The sequence below is a fragment of the Rutidosis leptorrhynchoides genome, chromosome 1, assembly GCF_046630445.1.
Source record: "Rutidosis leptorrhynchoides isolate AG116_Rl617_1_P2 chromosome 1, CSIRO_AGI_Rlap_v1, whole genome shotgun sequence".
Lineage (NCBI taxonomy): Eukaryota > Viridiplantae > Streptophyta > Magnoliopsida > Asterales > Asteraceae > Rutidosis > Rutidosis leptorrhynchoides.
In genome coordinates, this window is record NC_092333.1 from 420,073,456 (window position 1) to 420,095,262 (window position 21,807).

Here is a 21,807-nt window from a genome sequence, read left to right on the forward strand (position 1 = left end):
TTGGTTGATTTTTAATATAATTTAAATTATGAAATAACAAAGTTAATTAAACTTATACTAACTGGCATGCAAGCAACAACTAAGGATAAAGAGGACGAGATTTACCATGGTTTTCGATAATGAAGAGACGCTTAGATTGATTAGATAGACATTGGTGTAAAATTTAGAACCCTACCAGTTTAGCGCACTTTATAAAATGATATGTCACTAGGAACTAGGTTATCGTGATTCTGATTACATCAACTATGCCCAGCTCTCGACACTACCCTTAACTGCCGTGAAGTATGGTAGTGGCCTTTGTTAGGTCGACATGTATACCTTAACCGGGATGTATTGTGGACCTTAGACACTCGAATAGAGTAGCATAACCAATATAGGAATACAAGATTTCTTACTAAAGCTAACCGTTCTTAACACCTTAATATATCTTTTTAAGTATGTAAGTGAGTGGCCGGTTTATAAGAATTAAATTCTCCTTTACAATACAATTATACATCCCCAGATCATATGACAATATCTTAAGATATGCTTCTGACGCGGACCATGTTATTCCGTAAGTTATAGTACTAGCACTGAGTCTTACGTCAACCATAACTTTAAGTCGGACTAATCCTTATTATGGTCTTTAACACATAAAACTACTTATCCTTATTAGTATTTGTTAAGTCCTAATGATGGGTTATAGCCACAAGTATAACTGGAAAGGGTATTAGTGAATTAAATCTAATTTCATACAAACAATTAGACAAAACATAACAAAATATTATCTAAATAATAATTATCTAAGTCATGGAAAGCATACAAACAATTGCCAGCAATTAAGTATTCTTAGTAGTAGCATATTCCAAACATAAAATAAATGATAGATAATACCGAATAATGCGGGCATACTAAACATTTGTATTTCCTTAGAATAACCAAAGCGTTACATCGCCAAGGTAGCTACTAATAAATATCTCTTAAGTCCCATATGATATTGCTCAAAATATACATATTTATCTTCACAATATCTCCCTACTTTCGTGGCATTTCGATACGGGTTGTGATGATTAGTGAGCGATTTGTGGTATTTAGTCGTTTCGGGACAAAAGTGGTCTAAAAGTTCATATCTATGCTAAGGAATCAACCCTTGGGCCAAAGGAATGAACCAAGTGAAGTTTTGGAGTGCAAATGAAGTTCCAGGGTCAAAAGCGGCGCTCCTAAGATCAAAAGTGGCGCTCCTAAGATCAAAAGTGGCGCTCATATGTGCTAAAACGAGAGTTAAAATGATCACTAGCCAAAAGCGCCGCTCCTGTCCAAAAGTGCTATGTCATAAAAGCGCCGCTCCTGGCCAAAAGCGTCGCTCCTGATGCTGATTCAGCCAAAAAATTCAGCCGACCTATAAAAACATATTTGGGTTTTTTTAGGTGAGAGAGCTGCAATTGGGGTCCGAAATGGAACACTAAAAGGGTCCATTTCATGATTCCATCAAGATCAAAGCATAATTTCATGTCCCAAGTTAAAGATTAGTGAAGTTAGAAGCTAGATCTTCATCATCCATCTCCATTTTTGCAATCTCTTTCCTTTTTAACACTAGTTCTTCTCCATTTTAGTTGTAATGATGAATGCTTCAGTTTTAATTGATTTTGTTCTTGTTTATCTTATGATGTTAGCTTAAATTTGGTTGTGTTCACTTGATTTGTAAACTTGATGCTTGGATTTTGCCCTAATCTATGAATTGGGTGTTTGAATGAGTTGATGATTATTGTGCTTGATTGATGATCCATTGCTATGCATTTTTTTAGGCTTTACTTTGATTACATAGATTGTGTAGCTCTCTTAGTGATTTAAGAAGTGAATCAATTTGTGCTTCAACACTTATAGTGATCTATACAACTAGATTAAGGATTTATAAAAGGATGCATCACTAATTTCCTTTTACATATTAATTTATATTTATATAAAACTAGTTGGGCGACCTAGCTTTGCGCCGATTCTTCACCCTTGATTAACATTAATTAAATAGCTAATTATTGAGAAAGTAATTGTTTATCATTTTTTTGTTTTATTTTTATTTTTGTTGAGGAATGACCCAAAATAGTTATGTGATTGATAGGTAATAAACGTGAAAGGAATTATTTATTGTTTTAGTTTTCGTCTTATCGAGAGAAAAGACCCAAATACTCAATTAATAAAGCGAGACGTACATCAACGATTGGTACAAACCTTGGCCGGTTTTATGTAGCGGCAAGGGGGGCGCCCGCCCTCAGTGAATTTGCAATTTTCAGTGTAAAAATTTCGAATTTTTCGACTTTGCCCCCAGTGAATTTTTTTGCCCCAAAACTTACATATTTTGCCGCAAAAATGTTCAAATGTTGTACAAAAACATCCAAATTTTGCTAAAAACCTTCAAATTTTGCCCAAAAAACTCCATATTTTGCCCAAAAATGTACCATTTTTGGCCAAAAAATTGCTACGTGTTAAAAAAAAATTATCGCCCCCAGTGAAATTTTTTTTTTTGCTTCCGCCACTGGTAAAAATTATTTAATAAAATACGAAAAACTATTTATATAATATATATATATATATATATATATATATATATATATATATATATATATATATATATATATATATATATATATATATATATATATATATATATATATATATATATATATATAACAGTTGTTAAAAAATGAGTTATGTGGTTAATTTGTAATAAAAAAGTTAAACAATAATAAAATGAAAAACTATGTGATTGATTTAATAATAATAATAATAATAATAATAATAATAATAATAATAATAATAATAATAATAATAATAATAATAACAATAATAATAACAATAACAATAACAATAACAATAACAATAACAATAACAATAACAATAATAATAATAATAATAATAATAATAATAATAATAATAATAATAATAATAATAATAATAATAATAATAATAACAACAACAATAACAACAATAACAATAACAATAACAATAACAATAACAATAACAATAACAATAACAATAACAATAACAATAACAATAACAACAATAATAATAATAATAATAATAATAATAATAATAATAATAATAATAATAATAATAATAATAGTTATTAGATAGTAAAAATTGTGTGGTAGGTTTATATTGATTGAGAAGTTTTATGGTTAGATTATAAAATGTAAAAAATTTGGGGTAAATGATTAAACATAGAATAATCGGGTCGAGTTCGGTCCATGCTCGACATCGAAGAGAGGGGATTTAAGGGTCAATTGAGTTTAACTCTCCGGTCTGGAGTACCGTGAATAACCCCTTACGAGATGTGATCTCAGCAGGGGTGGTTAAACATAGAGCCACCATCAACGAGTCATCCAGCTAATGATGGCTCACGCTGGGTTATAATATTTATGTTTATGGAACTTTACCTCTATATTAAGAGCGTCTAGTGGAGTGCTATATGTCCAGTAACGCGGGTGTAATTGCGCTATGTAGATAGCGCAGCTAGTTTGTACCTTGGTACCTAAAATAGTATATGTATGGATGTAGAGTGAGTGTTCAGTCCCCCTTTTTGCTGTGGATTGAATCCGTTATTTATATGGTAATCCTTTTTGTCTTCTATTGCCACATAATATGGCTAAAAGAATCGTGGCCTGTCAATAGTACATCCTTGAGTGAGCTGACTCGACAAAAGTAAAAAAGTATTTTTTTGGACCTGACTTTTTTATGCCAGGTGCCCTCTGCCAGATACAACATCGCCTGACATGTATACGTCACCTTGGCGCTCGCATGGGATCTGCGCCAGGTCTGCAGCTTGAGCGCTTATTCCTTCAGCGCGCGACATGCATGGTTCATATGGAGATGCTGTTTGATGCGCTACACGAGCTGATCGGGTATGCGTATCATTAGTAAGTTTATAAGAAACTATAAAGTTAAGTATTATAAAGGGTGTGGTTGACTTGTAAGAAATAAAAAGTATGGTGTAAATTTGTAAAGTTTGTAAACCTCACTATTCATTTGCCCTATGTCTTTTAGATATATAGATTAATATCATTTCATTGATTGTCACCGTGATTTGTGATAGTAAGTAGGATGCAACCACAATCTATCAAGTTTACATGGATATAAATTTATTAAAATTTAAATTAAATTAGTAATTGGTGGAGAAGTATTTTCACCATTTATTATAGTGTGAATATATTCTCACATGATTATATATATATATATATATATATATATATATATATATATATATATATATATATATATATATATATATATAGTAGAGAGATCAAATGAGAATTTTTTGGTGTGAGAACTGTGAGAACTCAAAAATACCACAAAATACACTGAAATTCGAGTAAAAAGGGACATTGACGAGCAAAAAAGGGGATATTAGAGCAAAAAACGGGAAATTCGAACAAAAAAAAAATGGCCGAACAAAAAGGAGCAATTCGAACAAAAAACATGATATTCGAACAAAAAAAGGCGGCCGAACAATTTTGTGTTCTATATTTTGGATAGTCGAACCAAAAAATGTAGAACACATTTATAGTCGAAAAAAATGCGATATTCGAACCAAAATGTGTTCTACATTTTGGTATTCGGAAAACAAACTTTTTTTTGTTCGTCCGTGTTTTTAATTTTTGCTCGAATTCCCTTTTTTTCTTCTTCTCGAATTCCCCTTTTTTGCTCAAATTTCAGTGTATTTGGGTGTATTTTTAAGTTTCTAGAGTTCTCACATTAAAAAAATTCTCACTGGATCCTCTCCATATATATATATATATATATATATATATATATATATATATATATATATATATATATATATATATAATATGAAGGATTTGTCTAAAGATAACTCTAAAGGCTATCCTTAAGAAATTATTACATGCAACATCTATTTGTACTTTATTGATAACTACTCATTTTCTAGAAAAAATCACCATAAGTTAACCAAATGAACGCTATATTTATACATAGTTTTTCTCTTAGGTATAGACCTTAGGGCTATAAATAAAAAAAATTCTGATATTAATTATAATATAATTCCATTTTGTTTTTTTGTGTCTTTTCTTTCAAATTTACAAATTACTCCCCTCGCATTTTGATACTGATTTGTAATTTCAGGGGTATAAAAGATGAATTCACTATTTAATATAGACCTATCAACGAAATCCACCCAAATTTTTGAACAGATTTATCTTTCTGTTTGCCTCGAGTTAGGTTTCACCGTCATCACCGTTCAAAGCTCCTATTCCCACCGTACGATACATCAGTGTAATACATCTTCAAATGATGCATGAACCAATGTCAGTATGACATGATGTTGATTAGGAATCATCCTACAATTTGGGTTTTTAAATACCCTACAAGACTTTGCTTCCTTATTACGCACACACGCTTACGCAAAAGAAAATACAAAATGCCAAAATCGTTGAGGTACATGCACAATTTAACTCACAATAGTGATAACATTTACGCAATAAAAAAACTACACTTGGCTTTTAAACGAGTCAATTTTTTTTTTAAAAATTCTCAATTTTCAACAATTTAGTAAAAAATAAGACTCCAAGCCAAGTGTACTATATCCACGAGACTTTATATCTCTCCCCCTATATTTAAGATCATGTAATGCCCTCATTTACATGAAATCAGATAAATCAAATATAAATTCGAGAGGACAATAGAGTGAATGGGAAAAACATAACCATATGTAGAGCAAAATAATTGCAAAACTGAGTGACAGACGGCTCTGCACTGACGGTCATTCCTCAATTATCATCACATTATGTAGTAAATGCAATGATTAAACAAGAACAAAACACAAAACAAAAAATATTTTTGGATTTTTGGGTTTTTCATATGTTTAGGGTTTTTAGTTTTAAAACACACTCACTAGTCACTATACACATTATACAAGGATATACATTGTGCAAGTTTATTAACGAGGCTTGCACTAGACTCCACCTCCTTCTCAACTGATTCCCTAATGGAGTCGGCTTGCCCTATGAGTCAGACACCGACTACAAGAAACAGCCAAAAAAAACGGCTTGCCCAGGGACCGGTCTCTGGCACCGGCCTTTGACGCCGGTCTGCCACGCCAGCCTTCCAGCTAGGCCCAAGCCAAAATTTGGCTATAAAAGGAGGCTTTTGGGCTCATTTTTACACACACTCAATTTGTACTTCAATTTAGATTTTAAATATTTTAGTTAGTTTTTAGTAGTAGCTAGCTTAGCTTTTAGTATCTGGAGGATATCCCGACGAGTCACTGCGATCTCGGACAGATTTCTTCGGCCTTTTCAGGTTTTTATCAGAAACGCTTGTTGTGACGACCCGAAAATTTCCGACCAAATTTAAACTTAATTTAAATATGATTTCGACACGATAAGCAAAGTCTGTAATGATGAGTCTCAAAATTTTTAAACTGTTTTCACGAATTCATATAACCTTCGACTGTTTCTCGACGATTCACGAACAATTGTTTGTAAATAAATATGTATATAAATATATTATAAAAATAAGTATATATGTAAAGGTAAGAATATATAATAATTGTAATTAATAAAACCTAATTTAAAATTAAATGTGTAAAACAAAATACAAAATAATTATGTAATAATTTAAAATGAATCTATATACATAATTTCTATATATGAATATTGTAGCATATATAAAATGTATAAATAGTAAATATTCAATAAAAGTTATTATATAATATATTATATGATTATTAAATATTACATAGTAATAATACATATATATAATACATGTATAAATGTGATTGTTGTTATTACTTTTAATATTAATATCAATACTAATATTATTAATATTATTTTAAATATATAATTTATAGATGTGAATTTTATATATATAAATGGTTATAGTATTATTATTACTAATATTATTATTATCATTAATAATATTAGTATTATTATAATTAGTATTATTATTATTATTATTATTATTATTATTATTATTATTATTATTATTATTATTATTATTATTATTGAAATAAGTTTTATAGTTATTATCACAATTATCAATAATAATAATATTATTATTGTTACTATTATATTATTATAAGCTTCTATTAATATTAGTTACAAAAATAAAGAGTATCACAATTATTGTTATATATTATTAGTTAATAATATTAATATTAATTAAGATATATAATTATAAATACAGATATAAAAGAAAATGCCGATTTATACAGATATAAATAAAGATGTTACAGATAAATACATTTATATATAAAATACAAATATGAATATTACTGATATAACGCGTAATTTTTTTATTATCTATCAAAATCAATTTATCTTTCCTGCTCATGATTTGTACAATATCTATTATATATTGAATTCTTTTCAGCTACAAAACAAATCTTGTTATCAATCTATCTCATCATTTTAATTATTCTATTTATTTCTGTCTGCTGGGAATTTTATCGATTGGATTCACTATAAGAATCAATCAAGTCAGGTAGTATTGTGCACATTTGAAATTCCTTTCATTATCAATTATCAATTATCAAATTACTGAGTAATTAAACAGGAAAAATAAAAATAAAAAAAAACGAACTCAGAACCTCTGTTCTTGAGTCATTTTATCAAAAGCTCAATATCAAATAAATTTTAAAAATCTATTAATGCAATTATGTTAGGAATGTTTTACTCAATCTATCTGCAAATTTCTAGCTTCCAATTCATTTTCATGATTTCTAATTTTCAAAGTCAAACTTTAAATTGTAAAAGTCAAACGGGTTGTTCTTCGTCAAATTCGATTTATGGTTAATGGTTCTGTTAAAATTTATGATTGAGAAAGTTTCTATGAACGATTTAAAGCTTGTTTCATGTTGAACTCGTAAGCTAAATCCTTCTGAAAATCAAAATCAAATTTAATGTTCTTCGTCTTATTTTTTTTATTTCAGCGACTGTTTTATTATTTTTTTTATTTTGACATCACAACTGTATCATAATCGATTATATTTCGTTTATTTATCCTAAAGCTTAACAATCGGTCTGTTAAAGTTTGGAAATTGGTTATGGGTCGATTTTGATTTTGGGAAGCAGAATAAGAACTTAACAATAATTAAATAGGGTTAAATAAATATTAAGTTGGACAAATTTCAGAAAAATAGATATGGTCGATTGGTTTGGGGTGTTGGTGGGCTTTCGAGAGGTCGGGGGTTCGAGTCCCTGGAGCTGCAGTATATTTTTAGGCCGATTTCCTTGAGGTAGTTATTATATTTTAATTTTATTACTTCCTTATTATTATTATTGTTATGTTATTATTATTATTACTATGATTATCATTATTAATTATTATTATTGCTAGCATGTTAGATATTATTAATAACAAAATGATTAATGATATAATTTATGATATTATCATTATTATTACTAGTACTATCATTTATAAACTATTAGTATTATCATTACTAAGATTATTATATTTATTTATATTATTAGTATTGTATCATTATTGTATTATTAATTAGTATGATTAAGATTATGAATATATTAATTATTGTTAATACTAACTCAATATTATGAATATTATTATCACTAAAATAAGTAAAAATTATTATTATCATCATTATTGAGACTAGTATTAATATTATCATTAGTATTATAAGTGTTACTAGAAATATAAATTTTACCATTTTAGTATTAATGATATTATTATGAGTATGATTAGTATTATTATTATTATGAAAATAATACGGTTTAATTTCATAAATATTAGTATTATTATCATTTTATAAGCATTAGTGTTAATATCATTAACATAAAGTACTATTAATAGGATTATCATTATTAGTATTATTAACATTAAAAACTATTATAATTATAATCAAATACACTTTTATTCACAAATATTAATATTATATATTATCATGTATATAAAAATATACTTAAAAGTAACATTATATATAAGTATGAATTAATGATATTAACAATCTTTATATAAATATCTATATAATAACGAATTAAGTATATTTAATATATATATATATATATATATATATATATACATAAAACTATATAAATAATAGCCATTTTTAAATATATATATATACAAATCAAATAACTAGTATATAAAGGTTATAATATATAAAATTGTTCGATTACGATTATATGTATTAATGAATATATAAATGATATAGATTCGTGAATCCGAGGCCAACCCTGCATTATTTAATATTGTCATATGTATTTTTACTACAAAATACATTATTGTGAGTTTCATTTGCTCCTTTTTTTTAAATGCTTTTGCAATATATATTTTTGGGACTGAGAATACATGCGCTGCTTTTATAAATATTTTACGAAATAGACACAAGTAATTGAAACTACATTCTATGGTTGAATCGTTATACCGGATATCGCCCTTGTTGAACTTGGTAACCTAAGAATTGGTGTTTATTATAATTGCCACCAATTGACGCGAATCCTAAAGATAGATCTATGGGCCATTGACAAGCCCCAGTCAGAGAATTTGAACTGCTTTAGTACTTCGATATTTATATATGGGGATATTCTAGATGTATTTTGTTAATGTCGGTTACCAGGTGTTCAATCCATACGAATGAATTTTTAAACACTTGCGAGTGTATGATTATTGAATAAAGGAAGTCTTGTGGTCTATTATAATATTGAAAATGATTGTTTACGATAAACTAATGAACTCACCAACCTTTTGGTTGACACTTGAAAGCATGTTTATTCTCAGGTATGAAAGAAATCTTCCGTTGTGCATTTGCTCATTTTAGAGATATTACTTGGAGTCATTCATGACATATTTCAAAAGACGTTGCATTCGAGTTGTTGAATTCATCAAGAATATTATTAAGTCATTGATAGCTTGATATTTTATGAAATGGTATGCATGCCTGTCAACTTTCGATGTAATGAAAGTTTGTCTTTTAAAAACGAATGCAGTGTTTGTAAAATGTATCATATAGAGGTCAAGTACCTCGCGATGTAACCAAATGTAATGTATTCGTCCAGATGGATTATGACGGGTCATGAAAGTTGGTATCAGAGCGGTGGTCTTAGCGAACCAGGTCTTGCATTAGTGTGTCTAACTAATAGTTGTTTAGATGCATTAGTGGGTCTGGACTTCGACCGTGTCTGCATGTCAAAAGTTTTGCTTATCATTTCTAGTCGGAAATCATCTGCTTATCATCCTTAGGAAATTACCTGCTTATTATCGTTAAAGTCTAGACACGTCTTACTGCCTCTATTGCATAGATAGTGTATAGATAAATTGATATCTTAACGTATCTGTTATTGTTACCTTTACCTGACAACTTCCGTAGATTCCTCCGTAACTTATGGGATTTTAGTATTATATATGTATATGTAAATTATGTATTGCAGGGTACTAATCTACATCCTATAATCTATTTCTTATCAAAAATCCTTCATCTGATCGTACGAGATGAATCCCTCAACCAGTTCGAATTCCTCGTATTCCGACAGCTATTCCGATATGGAGTTTCACCTAAGCTCCAAAAGCAGTGTCACCAGAATGAATCAACCAATCATCCATCCCCAATTCATCTAATGAGTTCGTAGTCGACTTAATCAATGGAGACGCGAAGAAGGCGATCCTTTCCATCAACTAAATTCACCTCTTGGCGAAGAACCTGAAGCACTTACCGGTGAACCAGTCCGAAATACCATTTTCACCCTCAATTCCCGAATATCTCGTCATGATTACATACTATCTCAGATTCTAAACCTTATTCATTCGCTCGTTCTTACCGACAATCATCCCTGAGTAATCAAAAAAGTCAACGAGTTTTGCGCCTGAGTAATGATTTTTGGAGAATATGGTACAAAACCTACCAGCTTCAGCAACATCACCGACATCAACAGGACCACCAGCAATAGCACCCGTACCATCAACAACACACACCCCATCATCCTATTCTGTACCTCGAGTATAATCATCATTCTACGTATCGTTCTACATAAATTATCCTCGTTCTTCATGGAGATTATGTAATCTCTAATGTTATAGTGATTATGTATTCTAGTTTTGACGGTAAATCAAATGAGTTTAATACTATATTAACTCATTAAATCTACGATTATATCTGAAGAAAATATATATATGAAAGTATATTTTCATAAAGATTGTAATTAAAAATTCTTTTGTACAAATTGTTAATGGTGAAAATATTTTAACGGGTAGGTAATACCCGAGGAATATTTAGATTTCACATTAATAAGTTACACTGTACATTCTTTCAAATCTGATACAATAGTCATTTACTATCCTACTTACAACCACCGATATGTATCCATTTACAGCAGAATAATCATTTTCATTCAATTTCATATTTGAATTTTGACCTATCAGAATCCAACAAGTGGTATAATGAAGAAAACATTTGACAAAATAAAATTTGTTAGAAACAGACAAATTAACTATGAGGAATTTTGTTAAGAATTCACGCTAACAAAATCCTAGCTAACTGTTAATTCCGTATTACATTTATTTATCGTAATTTATTTATCGCAATTTATTTATCGCAATTTATTTATCGCAATTTAATTATCGCAATTTTAATTCTCGCAATTTTATTTATCGTCATTTAATTTCTGTAATTATTTTACGCACTTTAAATATCGGGACACATATACAAGGTTTTGACATATCATATCGACACATCTATATATATTATTTAGAATCACCATAGACACTCTATATGCAGTAATGATCGAGTTCTCTATACAGGGTTGAGGTTGATTCTTAAATAATATATATACTTTGAGTTGTGATCGAGTCTGAGACATGTACACGGGTCACGATACGTATTAATTAATTCGAATATTATATATTAAACTATATATGAATTATTGGACTGTTAACTGTGGACTATCGACTGTGGACTAATAACATTGGACAATTAAAATGAATTAAAATATTGATTATAACATATGAAACTAAACAATTCTTCAAGTTTTCCACTTGATTTCATCTTAAACTTCATTTGTATCTTGATGATTCCAATCTGCGTTCATACCTTTCATGATTTTTGGAAATACCTCAAACGAGAGGATGAACCAACCGCACTTCATCTATGGAAGAAAAGATTGATGCATATAGTTGTGCACCTAAAAACACTCGAAACCTGAGTAAACGTTTAAAACGTCTGTGCTAGCTCCTTTGGCGTTGTTATTACCGAAAATAACTTTACAATCCTTTTCCAAAGTAGCCAATTTTGTCACAACTCCAGCAAGTCAACTTTGACTTTTCAGTCGAATTAGCTTTATTATAACCTCAATATATAAGTTTTCCTTTCGTCATCGTTACCGAGGAACTGTTTATATTCCACCATATTAGCAGTAAACTTACCAGCAACCTTATTTATCTTTTACTTTTCGAAAAATCATTATATTCATTGAAACCCTATCATGTACTCATCTACATCTTGTAACAATAATTGCCATACCAACTACCGGGAATTAGCAATCAGTATTTCGAATCTCGTAGCATTTCTACATCAAAAGTATATATATCCATATAACATTTATCTTTTAGAATTATGATCTTCCACTCTGAAATTCTGGAAAGCACCAAGTCTACGAATCAATACTCAGAATGTTGAAAAAGCTGAATGAAGCAGCAGAAACTATAGACAACCGTAAATGTCGAAAGTTTGATGATAAAGAACAGTATGTTGGCAAAGCTCTGAAATGTTGGAACGGGAAAACGGATTAAGCAAACCATGAAGGAGGCTGTGAATAAATCACAAAGACTAAATCTGCCTTTAAAGAATCTAAATGAAACAGTATCTGCTGAAGTCATTAACGAATACCTTATTCCTGACTCTAAACCTTTACGAACAAATCTTCTTCATCATCCCTCGATATTAGAAATTCTAAGATATCATCGTATCTTTTATTATAAATATCCTCGATATTTCTGAAGATATTTTCATAGCTATTCTTATCTAAAATCATTTATCTCTTTGCGATATCCGTGTTATATCAGAAAGGAAATTGTTTTAGTTTCTAAATTCTGAAATATTCGAAATTAAAGTATGAATGTTTTTGAAGTAGTGCTGGGAACTGAAGCATGAGTTAGTATAATATAATGACACTTGATCAAGGTGATTATATTACAGTAAGTCATGCTGAGTTACTGATGAAACATGATGATTCATAGACTATTAAGTCATCATGTGCCATGTTACACGACTCTTACATTCTATCTAATCTATAAATATATCAAGAACATATTTTCTTGATAGTCCTATATGTTCCCTTGAATTCTGGTACTTTAACCAATCAAAATCGTGCTATTACAATTTCTCTCTTAGAACATTAGTCATGTTCATTTGAAACTTCATATTTACGAATTCTGGACCATTATTCGCTTGACTTAAAGTCGGAAAGAGAAAACAAAAGGATGGAACTCCAAAATAAAAAGGAAACGAAGGGGGTGGATATATAGTAAAATATCCGACAGGGCAATCAAAAGAGATTATCGCATTTAATCAAAGCGGATACAAATTTCCTTAAATACCGAAGAACCAAATCTTATTACTAAGATTTTCTCTAAATCCCTTGAATTCCAAAAATCAACCGTGACTACGTCATCGGTAAAAACTAACTTACATTTACTTATTTCACACTTTTGTGATAGCTTCACTCGTACGTTTCACATAATCGAATCATTTTATCTATATTAATCAATAATGATAAAACTCTAATTTTTAGCTCGTATGCGTCATGAAAACATACTTATTGTCAACCATGACCATCCCAATCAAATTTCGGGACGAAATTTCTTTAACGGGTAGGTACTGTGACGACCCGAAAATTTCCGACCAAATTTAAACTTAATTTTAATATGATTTCGACACGATAAGCAAAGTCTGTAATGATGAGTCTCAAAATTTTTAAACTGTTTTCACGAATTCATATAACCTTCGACTGTTTCCCGATGATTCACGAACAATTGTTTATAAATAAATATGTATATATATATATATATATATATATATATATATATATATATTATAAACATAATTATATATGTAAAGGTAAGAATATATAATAATTGTAATTAATAAAACCTAATTTAAAATTAAATATGTAAAACAAAATACAAAATAATTATGTTATAATTTAAAATGAATCTATATACATAATTTCTATATATGAATATTGTAGCACATATAAAATGTATAAATAGTAAATATTCAATAAAAGTTATTATATAATATATTATATGATTATTAAATATTACATAATAATAATACATATATATAATACATGTATAAATGTGATTGTTGTTATTACTTTTAATATTAAAATCAATACTAATATTATTAATATTATTTTAAATATATAATTTATAGATGTGAATTTGATATATATAAATGGTTATAGTATTATTATTACTAATATTATTATTATCATTAATAATATTTGTATTATTATAATTATTATTATTATTATTATTATTATTATTATTATTATTATTATTATTAATATTATTGATATCAGTTTTATAGTTATTATCCCCATTATCAATAATAATAATATTATTATTGTTACTATTATATTATTATAAGCTTCTATTATTATTAGTTACAAAAATAAAGAGTATCACTATTATTGTTATATATTATTAGTTAATAATATTAATATTAATTATGATATATAATTATAAATACAGATATAAAAGAAAATGCAGGTTTATACAGATATAAATAAAGATGTTACAGATAAATACATTTATATATAAAATACAAATATGAATATTACTGATATAACGCGTAATTTTTTTATTATCTATCGAAATCAATTTATCTTTCCTGCTCATGATTTGTACGATATCTGTTATATATTGAATTCTTTTCAGCTACAAAACAAATCTTGTTATCAATCTATCTCATCTTTTTAATTATTCTATTTATTTCTGTCTGCTGGGAATTTTGTCGATTGGATTCACTATAAGAATCAATCAAGTCATGTAATATTGTGCACATTCGAAATTCCTTTCATTATCAATTATCAATTATCAAATTACTGAGTAATTAGACAGAAAAAAAAAACGAACTCAGAACCTCTGTTCTTGAGTCATTTTATCAAAAGCTCAATATCAAATAAATTTTAAAAATCTATTAATGCAATTATGTTAGGAATGTTTTACTCAATCTATCTGCAAATTTCTAGCTTCCAATTCGTTTTCATGATTTCTAATTTTCAAAGTCAAACTTTAAATTGTAAAAGTCAAACGGGTTGTTCTTCGTCAAATTCGATTTATGGTTAATGTTTCTGTTAATATTTATGATTGAGAAAGTTTCTATGAACGATTTAAAGCTTGTTTCATGTTGAACTCGTAAGCTAAAACCTTCTGAAAATCAAAATCAAATTTAATGTTCTTTGTCTTATTTTTTTTTTATTTCAGTGACTGTTTTATTATTTTTTATTTTGACATTACAACTGTATCATAATCGATTATATTTCGGTTATTTATCCTATAGCTAAACAATTGATCTGTTAAAGTTTGGAAATTGGTTATGGGTCGATTTTGATTTTGGGAAGCAGAATAAGAATTTAACAATAATTAAATATGGTTAAATAAATATTAAGTTGGACAAATTTCAGAAAAATAGATATGGTCGATTGGTTTGGGGTGTTGGTGGGCTTTCGAGAGGTCGAGGGTTCGAGTCCCTGGAGCTGCAGTATATTTTTAGGCCAATTTCCTTGAGGTAGTTATTATATTTTAATTTTATTAATTCCTTATTATTATTATTGTTATGTTATTATTATTATTACTATGATTATCATTATTAATTATTATTATTATTATTATTATTGCTAGCATGTTAGATATTATTAATAACAAAATGATTAATGATATAATTTATGATATTATCATTATCATTACTAGTACTATCATTTATAAACTATTAGTATTATCATTACTAAGATTATTATATTTATTTATATTATTAGTATTGTATCATTATTGTATTATTAATTAGTAAGATTAAGATTATGAATATATTAATTATTTTTAATACTAACTCAATATTATGAATATTATTATCACTAAAATAAGTAAAAATTATTATTATCATCATTATTGAGACTAGTATTAATATTATCATTAGTATTATAAGTGTTACTAGAAATACAAATTTTACCATTTTAGTATTAATGATATTATTATGAGTATGATTAGTATTATTATTATTATGAAAATAATACGGTTTAATTTCATAAATATTAGTATTATTATCATTTTATAAGCATTAGAGTTAATATCATTAACATAAAGTACTATTAATAGGATTATCATTATTAGTATTATTAACATTAAAAATTATTATAATTATAATCAAATACACTTTTATTCACAAATATTAATATTATATATTATCATGTATATAAAAATATACTTAAAAATAACATTATATATAAGTATGAATTAATGATATTAACAATCTTTATATAAATATCTATATAATAACGAATTAAGTATTTTTAATATATATATATATATATATATATATATATATATATATATATATATATATATATATATATATATATATATATATATATAATAGCCATTTTTAAATATATATACAAATCAAATAACTAGTATATAAGGGTTATAATATATAAACTTGTTCGATTACGATTATATGTATTAATGAATATATATATATATATATATATATATATATATATATATATATATATATATATATATATATATATATATATATATATATATATATATATATATATATATGATATAGGTTCATGAATCCGAGGCCAACCCTGCATTATTCAATATCGTCATATGTATTTTTACTACAAAATACATTATTGTGAGTTTCATTTGCTCCCTTTTTTTTTAAATTCTTTTGCAATATATATTTTTGGGACTGAGAATACATGCGCTGCTTTTATAAATGTTTTATGAAATAGACACAAGTAATCGAAACTACATTCTATGGTTGAATCGTTATTCCGAATATCGCCCTTGTTGAACTTGTTAACCTAAGAATTGGTGTTTATTATAATTGCCACCAATTGACGCGAATCCTAAAGATAGATCTATGGGCCATTGACAAGCCCCAGTCAGAGAATTTGAACTGCTTTAGTACTTCGATATTTATATATGGAGATATTCTAGATGCATTTTGTTAATGTCGGTTACCAGGTGTTCAATCCATACGAATGATTTTTAAACACTTGCGAGTGTATGATTATTGAATAAAGGAAATCTTGTGGTCTATTATAATATTGAATATGATTGTTTACGATAAACTAATGAACTCACCAATCTTTTGGTTGACACTTGAAAGCATGTTTATTCTCAGGTACGAAAGAAATCTTCCACTGTGCATTTGCTCATTTTAGAGATATTACTTGGAGTTATTCATGACATATTTCAAAAGACGTTGCATTCGAGTCATTGAATTCATCAAGAATATTATTAAGTCATTGATAGCTTGATATTTTTTGAAATGGTATGCATGCCTGTCAACTTTCAATGTAATGAAAGTTTGTCTTTTAAAAATGAATGCAGTGTTTGTAAAATGTATCATATAGAGGTTAATACCTCGAGATGTAACCAAATGTAATGTATTCGTCCAGATGGATTAGGACGGGTCATGAAACTTGTCTTATTAATTAAACATGTATTGTTATCATTTATATTTAAAGATGCGTTCCGATATTGCAATGTTAGCTTAATTAATCTGTATGCTGCCATGATAGAAGTTTGGGTTAGCGTAGTTATGTTAAATTAGTACGATTACTGTTGTTATATTAAATTTGTAACCCCGATAGATTTGTATACTAGCATCTTAAAGATTGACAAACCTATATTGTGATCATGACTTATCCACCTATATGAACTTAGCGACTTCATTGGATTAAGACCCCTGGTTATACTGTACCTGAAGATTCTATGAACTCGGTATGGCTGGAGTTCTCGAGAGGCATCTAATGCGCTTTTAGGACACGAAACTTAGGAATTGAGACATGAATGACGTAGTATGCCTATTGATTGTTCCAAGGGTACCTCTTAGGAGCTATTAAGATCTACTTAGTACCTTAACTGTGTGACCTAAACCTATTGCATGTTCTTGTTTGATTGTTGCCCTATGATTAAGTCATATCAACTGCTTCAGGTATCTATTAGGTTTCTATCTACTTTACTTTCAGTATATCAACTGTAATGCTGTATAATGTTTGGATTAGTATGATCTCATTAGTATGATGAAATAGTTGTTAGTTTATATTAATGTTTTGTCAACTTGACCTGATAAACTCCTTCCGTATGTGATCAGTGTTCACTCAACACAACACGTTGTTATTCAGTTATCTAAATTGATAAAGAGGGTTAGGATTAGAACTCAACTTACTAATAAACCTAGTGTTATACTAAGGATAACCTCCGAGGTATAGTTACCTTTCAATTATACAACCAAGTGACATACTTTTCACAGCTCAACGAGAACTCCGAAAGTCTAGAGGTAAGTAGGTCTGTGTAATTGGCTCATCCAACCAGATCTACACTATTATAATCATAGCATTAACATAAACATAATTACCTTTCCCTAGCCCAAACTGATATATTGGTCAATATTTCCCTGATCTGCAAACTCCGGATATCCCTCTATTGAAAGGACCCGTTCATATACATTATAAACGATTCACAATAGTTGATTACATTGCGAGGTATTTGACCTCTATATGATACATTTTACAAACATTGCATTCGTTTTTAAAAGACAAACTTTCTTTACATCGAAAATTGACAGGCATGCATACAATTTCATAATATCCACTATCCAACTATAAATTGATTTAATAATAATATTTGATGAACTCAATGACTCGAATGCAACGTTCTTCGAAATATGCTATGAAAGACTCCAAGTAATATCTTTAAAATGAACAAATGCACAGCGGAAGATTTCTTTAACACCTGAGAATAAACATGCTTTAAAGTGTCAACCAAAAGGTTGGTGTGTTCATTAGTTTATCATAATCATTTATTTCCATCATTTTAATAGACCACAAGAATTTCATTTCCAGTTCTCATAAATATACTTCCCACGCATAGAGACAAAAATAATCATTCATATGGTGAACACCCGGTAACCGACATTAACTAGATACATATAAGAATATCCCCTATCATTCCGGGATCCTCCTTCGGACATGATATAAATTTCGAAGTACTAAAGCATCCGGTACTTTGGATGGGGTTTGTTAGGCCCAATAGATCTATCTTTAGGATTCGCGTCAATTAGGGTGTCTGTTCCCTAATTCTTAGATTACCAGACTTTAATAAAAAGGGGCATATTCGATTTCGATAATTCAACCATAGAATGTAGTTTCAATTACTTGTGTCTATTTCGTCAAACATTTATAAAAGAGCATGTATTCTCAGTCCCAAAAATATAAAGGGTAAAAAGGCAAATGAAACTCACCATACTGTATTTCGTAGTAAAAATACATATAACGTCATTGAAAAAGTGCAAGGTTGGCCTCAGATTCACGAACCTAAATTAATTATATATAATTATGTGTTGGTCAATATTTGTCTAACAAATTAGGTCAAGTCATAGTGTACCACAATCCTAATGCTCGAGATTAATATGCAAAAGTCAACAAAAGTAAATTTGACTCAAAATAATTTCCAAAAATCTATACGTGATTAATATATAGTTTAAATATCATCGTTTTATATTTTTAAATACTTTTAAAAGATTTATTAGAGTAAATAATATAATTTATTTATTAATAAATAAAATTGTAATATTAAATTTATATAATAAAATATACTTTTATATATATTAAGTAATAAAATTTATAGGGTTCATTTAATATCATAAAGATAATATGATAGGTATTATTAAAGTAAGTTATTACACGTAGTAAAATATGTTTGTATCACATATTTATTTGATAAAATAATATCTATAATGATAGTAAGTAAAAGTTATATTATTTTGTAATAATAATAATTATTATAAAAATATCAATATTTATAATTACTAAGATGACATTATGATAAAACGATAATTCTAATTATGATAACTTTAATATTTACGATAATTTTTAATATTATCTTTAAAATAATAATTCTATTTAAAATAATAATAATAATGATATTTTGTAGTAACAATGACATTTCTATTAAAATGATAATTTTTGGTAAAATGATAGTTTTAATACTAACGATACTTTTAATAATAATAGTAATGATAAAAATAATAAGAATGATAATTTTATCTAAATCAATATCTTATAATATTTTAATTTCATCAAGATACTCTTACTCATTATTTTCTAATCGTTTCGTTTAATAGCTTTTAATTGTCTTTTATATCGTGTTCATAATAATGATAATAATAGTAATCAAAATAATTAGGTGTTACAAATATTTGTTTTAATTACACTAATATTAATAATGATAGTTACTATAACATTATTAACGATAATACTAATAATTATCTTAATGATAATATAGTAATAATAATAATAACAATAACAATAACCATTTTTAAATAATGATATATATATATTAATAATGATAATAATAATAATAATAATAATACTAATAATAATAATAATAATAATAATTGGATAATAATAATAATAATACTAATTATAACTTTAACGATAATAACGATAGTAATAATAAAAAAAATAAAATTTTTTAATGATAAATCCCTTTTATTGATAAAGATAATAATAATGATAAAACTAGAACGACGATAAAAACAACGATAATAATAATCATTTTTAATAAAAATATCGAAAATTCAATTGATTATAACTTCTAATCCATTCATCGAAACCATTCGATATCCAAAGGAAAAGTTCTTAATTTTTCGCTAGCTTTCCAAGGACATGCATATCTTATACCTTATCTCAACCACAAGTGTAACTAATTCAATATTTAACCTAACCTGTCTAAGGGCAATATCAAAAATACAAGCATGCATAATCCTAAATACTCGAGCACTAGTCACGGATACACTATTAGTATGTAAAAGTTAAATTATGAGTACTCACGTATCAATATTGAGATTCAATATTGCAGGAAAGGTACGTAGACGCAACGGAAATGATAAACACTATATTGACCTCATGAGCATACCCATGAACCATACTCAATCACCTCCATAGCTATAACCCATAATTTCCTTAATCCTATCCTACTCGAAAAACAATTTCGAAATCACTCGGACAGCACTCCGTCGTAATATTTTATGTATACTAATAATATCTTGAAATAATACGGAGTAAATATATATATATAAATCGATTGAGAGAGTTTAGAGAAAAATATTTTCAAGTTTCTATGAAATAATGAAACCTATTGAATTTTATTTATAATAGATTTTTGAATTATTAAAGTGAATTATTAAAGTATGAATTATTAAAGTGAATTATTAAAGTATGAATTATTAAAGTGAATTATTAAAGTATAAATTATTAAAGTGAATTATTATAGTATGAATTATTAAAGTGAATTATTAAAGTTAAAGTAAAGTAAAAATAAAGTAAAGGTAAAGTTTAAGTATAGTAAAAGTATAAAACTATGTACGTATAATACGCGTATAAATATATATAATATTAATTTAAATCGTTATATATATTTAATAAAATAAAATATAAATATCGTTATCTTTATCATACTAGTTAAGTAATGAGTTATCAAAAGTGGTTCTAGATATTTATAAAAGTTATATACGTTTTAATAATAAAGTTCTTTTTAAACTGAAAACGTTTTTTTTTTACGTTTGAA